Source organism: Leiobunum rupestre, chromosome 1 (assembly GCF_980474605.1).
Source record: "Leiobunum rupestre chromosome 1, qqLeiRupe1.1.hap1, whole genome shotgun sequence".
Taxonomy (NCBI): Eukaryota; Metazoa; Arthropoda; class Arachnida; order Opiliones; family Sclerosomatidae; genus Leiobunum; species Leiobunum rupestre.
This window is the reverse complement of record NC_143384.1, coordinates 82789356-82795612: the sequence shown is the minus strand read 5'-3', so window position 1 is coordinate 82795612 and position 6257 is coordinate 82789356.

The following is a 6257-nucleotide window of genomic DNA, read 5'->3' as shown; positions in this document are numbered from 1 at the left end:
GCGCCCCCCGACCGCGCCCCCCGAGAAATCCGCGCCCCAGACCGCCCCCCCCCCAGGGGAAACCAGCGCACGCGCGCAAGACGACGAGGTGGGGAGGGTAGCATGTCTTATGGGGAAACCAAAGTCATTTTAAAATTTGTTTCAGCTTCAATTTTAAATATATATAATTAAACAAAATAAAAGAAAGAAATAAATAAAAAATATAAAAAACATAGTTTGAAATTATGGTCGTTGTCGGAATTCGCGAACATATCGGGTCTTCTATCTAAGCGCGATACCACCCTTGAGGTTGGGGATGGTTAACTTTTATTCAATAGATAAAGCTCTCAAAATTATTCGTAAAACGTTTTGATCAAGTAATTTATATTTCTGTATTATCCGCGTAATAAGCCGAGTTGGATAATTTTTCGATTCAATTATTGTAATTCTGGGCAAAAAAATTGCATGTCATTAAGTTATCGCATTGAAAGAAGCTTCAGTGTTTCCATAGTGAAATGTAAGGGAAGTTGGTTTTAAATATAATGGAAAATTACCCTTGTTATTCTATGTTCACCCATTGAGTATGGTAGCAGATGAAAAAAAATTAATTAGCCAAACTAATACTGTAATATATGCAAATATTTCACTCAGAATCAAAATTATTGACTCCCAAAAAATATTTAGCTATTTTATTATTAACCTACAGAGCTAGTCAGACTTAGGGAAGCGTGTTTTAAGATATGTTTAAAATTAACTTGATAAAAACAATGCTTGAGTTTTTAATTGTACGATACAGAGTGGCTCCCATTTAATGTGATGATTCTGAGTGAAAAATTTTCAAAAGTCAAAGTTATTGGATTGCATGAAACTTTAGTGTTTTCAGTTTGAAATTTAAGGGAAGTTACCGTTATTAAAGTGATGGTTAAATTAGAATTGAAAAAAATAAATAATTTCAGGTTTTTTATAACTGATATAGGGTGGATCCAAAAAAAGTAATTTTTTTAAATTGAACACCATCTCTTCTGAATACCTGTGTTGGGTAATTCTAAGGTGGTCACATATTTTTTTTCGATTCCATAATCGTAATTCTGGGAAAAAAATGCATGTAATAAAGTTATCGCATTGAAAGAAGCTTCAGTGTTTTCATAGTGAAATGTAAGGGAAGTTGGCTTTAAATATAGTGGAAAATTACCTTTATTATTCTATGTTCAACCATTGAGTATGGTAGCAGATGAAAAAAAAATTAATTAGTCAAACTAATACTGTAATATATGCAAATATTTCACTCAGAATCAAAATTATTGAATCCAAAAAATATTTAGCTATTTTATTATTAACCTACAGAGCTAGTCAGACTTAGTGAAGCGTGTTTTAAGATAAGTTAAAAATGAATTTGGAAAAAAAATTGCTTGAGCTTTTAATTTTACGATACAGAGTGGCTCCCATTTAATGTGATGATTCTGAGTGAAAAAATTTCAAAAGTCAAAGTTATTGGATTGCATGAAACTTTAGTGTTTTCAGTTTGAAATTTAAGGGAAGTTACCGTTTTTAAAGTGATGGTTAAATTAGAATTCAAAAAAATAAATAATTTCAGGTTTTTTATAACTGATATAGGGTGGATCCAAAAAAAGTAATTTTTTTAAATTGAACACCATCTCTTCTGAATACCTGTGTTGGGTAATTCTAAGGTGGTCACATATTTTTTTTCGATTCCATAATCGTAATTCTGGGAAAAAAATGCATGTAATAAAGTTATCGCATTGAAAGAAACTTCAGTGTTTTCATAGTGAAATGTAAGGGAAGTTGGCTTTAAATATAGTGGAAAATTACCTTTATTATTCTATGTTCAACCATTGAGTATGGTAGCAGATAAAAAAAAAATTAATTAGTCAAACTAATACTGTAATATATGCAAATATTTCACTCAGAATCAAAATTATTGAATCCAAAAAATATTTAGCTATTTTATTATTAACCTACAGAGCTAGTCAGACTTAGTGAAGCGTGTTTTAAGATAAGTTAAAAATGAATTTGGAAAAAAAATTGCTTGAGCTTTTAATTTTACGATACAGAGTGGCTCCCATTTAATGTGATGATTCTGAGTGAAAAAATTTCAAAAGTCAAAGTTATTGGATTGCATGAAACTTTAGTGTTTTCAGTTTGAAATTTAAGGGAAGTTACCGTTTTTAAAGTGATGGTTAAATTAGAATTCAAAAAAATAAATAATTTCAGGTTTTATATAACTGATATAGGGTGGATCCAAAAAAAGTAATTTTTTTAAATTGAATACCATCTCTTCTGAATACCTGTGTTGGTTAATTCTAGGGTGGTTCCATATTTTTTTCGATTCAATAATTGTAATTCTGGAAAAAAAATGAATGTAATAAAGTTATCGCATTGAAAGAAGCTTCAGTGTTTTCATAGAGTAATTTAAGGAAAGTTGGCTTTAAATATATTGGACAATTATCTTTGTTATTCTATGTTCACCCGTTGAGAATGGTAGCAGGTGAAAAAAATAATTAGCCAACCTAATACTGTAATATATGGAAAATTTTCACTAAGCATCACAAGTATTAAACCCAAAAAATATTTAGCTATTTTATTATTACCCTACAGAGCTAGTCAGACTTAGGGAAGCTTGTTTTAAGATATTTTTGAAATTAATTTGATAAAAACAATGCTTGAGCTTTTAAATGATACAGGGTGGATACCGAAATTGAAGAAAAGCTTGCTAAATGAAATTTTTTCACTTCCTAACATAATCAATGGGTGGACACAGACTTAAAAAGATAATTTTCAACTATATTGTACGGCAACTTCCCTTAATTATCACTCTGAAAACACTGAAGTTTCCTTCAATCCAATAACTTTAACATATTCAAATTTTTCACTCGAATCATCACATTAACTGAACCCAGAAATATTTATCTTTGTTAATCGTACTCTACACAGCTATTCAGACGTGCAACGTTTTTAAAGTTATGGTTAAATTAGAATAAAAAAATAATATGTAAATGATATAGGGTAGATACAGAAAAAAAATCTTATTTAAAAGCTGAAGTAATTTTCTTTTAAATTGAACACTACAAATATAGTTTTCGCATTTTAACTTTAAATATAGACTATTTTACCATTCTCGAGTATCTTGCATATTGAAATTGTTACGCATACGGGGTTGCCATTTAATTTTGGAATAGATCACCGAAATGTTTTAATTAAAATATCTTTTATTTTCTACAATAATTACCTTTTATTACCATAAATAATGCAAAATACTCTGTACGCTCAATACGTTTAAATATCTTTCCAAAATGTAAATATAGGTAGTAAAATACTATAAAAACCCCTGACTCTACGTTCAATACGTTAAAATAGCTTTCAATACGCCAAATATAGGTGGAAAAATAATAGAAAAACACACACATACTATTATTATTTTTTAATTTTTGGAAATACACAACATCCACCAGTTACTTCGCAATATGACAAATTGGCTGCTCTCTTAGTGCCCAACATATCACAATTTAAACACAAATATATGCGTGGTAACGCTTTTAATACACCTGGAGGAATTCTTATACTTAGAATTCTTTTTGATTGGAAATAAACAGCTTTACGGTACTTCAAACAGATTGAGTATCCGTCACAGCACCATGCTAGCCGTCCGACAGTTGGAACATGAAAAACTGAACCGTCACAATATATACAGAAGTAGTCACCAGTTCTTAATAATGACGTGATTCCGTCTTTCTTCAATTCTTCGACTGATATTGCATTCACTAGTGGTAAATACACGCTTGGTTATAAATTCATATATAATTCTTATAATAGTTTCTAGTGAAGGCTACCAGTAATTAAGAATTAACATTACAACTAAATAATTATATATAAAAATAATGTGATTTCTAAGCTAGCTTTAAAAAAAAAATAACCGAAAACAATCTTACTTTTGGAAAATGACTCTTTAATATCAAAAATCGTCTGTCATACTCGGAAACAATTAATTGATCACTGATATCGTTTCTAATATTTCTTCAGCTTTTAAAGAAAAAAAGAGTTACTCGAGAATGGTAAAATAGTCTATACTTAAATTTAAAGTGCGTTTTAAATTGAAGTGATTCTTATTTTGTATTCCACTTTCACAATGGGAAAAGTGTCTTTCTCAAATGTTGTAGTTGTACTATTGTTAGAACTATTTAAATCCATAAGATAGAATCGTTCAGTACTTTGCTGATATAAAAAGAGGGACTCGTTCAAATGGAAATATTTTTAAACTTCATTTGAATATCATTAGCGTGTAAGTGGTCCATGTACCCAAAATTGAACCGCAAGTTCAGATATGCTAATACATAGAAAATACTATAAAAGCATCTTAACTCTACTTTTAATACATCAAAAAAATTCCGATATTAAAATATTTCAAAATACTCAATTAATGTACTAAATTACGTTAAAAAAGAGCCTATCGTAAACACGAATTCCTCCAATTGTTAAACATAGATTCCAGATTAGATGGTGTATGTATGATGGGTAAGACTCTTGTCAGAAAGATGAATTTTTATTTTAATACGTTAAAATAAATTTCGACTATACAAATATAGTTTTCGCATTTTAACTTTAAATATAGACTATTTTACCATTCTCGAGTATCTTGCATCTTGAAATTGTAACGCATACGTGGTTACCATTTAATTTTGGAATACATCGCCAAGCTAAAAATATAAAAATTGATAAAAACTTAAATGGCTACGTCCTCATCCGAGAACAGCGGAGATGGATTTTACATTTTTGGTGGGAACAATCGTTTGTTATAACCATTTTAGCGCGAAGAATCCACACCTGATGTAAAAACGACACTTTTAGCTAGCGAGAGGGGACACCCGCTGTGCCTATTTTACGCGCTGGGGGCAAGGGCCATCCTCTATCTACCCTTTACCCCTTAGGGCCGATATTCCGTAAGACTGATAGCTTTGCGCATCGTAAAAGTGTTTGAAAATAATGTTACACGGGGAAAGTGTTTGTCGGTGAAAATAGTTATGAATAGATACACAAAAGGCTCGACCCATTGAACTATTTGGATTTATTTCATAACACCACTCGCACGTGGAAAAAAGTGTTTGACAGATGCCGTAGGGGGCCCATTACTCGGGTTTATAGCTACTGGCTGTTTGCATAACATCATGTCAGATGATTCCACCAGCCCTACCGAATAGGGACGATCCCGCCTTTCCCGTTACTCGCCTTATCGCGAACAATCCTAAAAACGCATTACTAATCGCGTTGATTTTACTTTTAATGGGACTTGTAGAATTTCTATCTCTTTGGTTTACCAATATGGCCGTCGCTATACACATAACACCGCAAAATTTGACTAATCGCGTGAGTCATTGAGTCAACCCATTACGTCATCCTGATTACGTCATCAAATTATTATCGCTATATTATCGGCAGTACACTACAAACCGTTTCTCGAGCATCATGTCTAAACGAAGCTGTGTAGATAACGTTCCTGGGCCTACTAAAATGTCTAAATTTGATCCGACTCAGCGGAAAGTTAACCCTCGGTATTCACTTTCATCCGAGCTTTTCGTTACTACGGGTTTTACGTCTGAGCTCGATATATCTGTAGCTCTATGCAATAAAATCACACACCAGGTCTTTGAAATGTCTTCGCGCGCCTGGGATGATTTATACGGCCACTGGGAACAAATATAAAATAGCTTAATATAGATGTAAACACATTACGTAAAGCATATAAAGCATAATTATTTATGTCTTATTAATTAACTATTAATAAGGATATTTTTTTACTTTATAAAAATTAATTATGCAGATAGTTCTTAGTTAAAGAAGATTCGAATGCGACTGTGGGGTGTGGTGGGGTGGGAAGTCGCTGTCCCTCGTATGTCAGACGATACTGCGGCTAGACACTACAAATACGTGAGTTAGAACTTTTAATTAAATTATTTATACAAGTTGCAGAAGGTAGTTCGTTTCAACCCTTTAAAATGTCGAATTAATTACAATTATATAGATAAATTACGATTTAAACGGATTATATATCATATCGGATTAGTCGTAATCTTGTAAACAAAAGCTCTAAATTAAATTTAAATAACTTGTCCTTATTAATTATATTCTAGGGTTCGCCAGCGATAAATAAATTATAGCAATAAATTTAAGGAGTTTAGGGATGGGTGGAACAAATTACGGCTCTTCGTTTTCCAATTGCAATTCGGATGTACCCAAAAATGGACCCAAATGGACCAAATGTACCC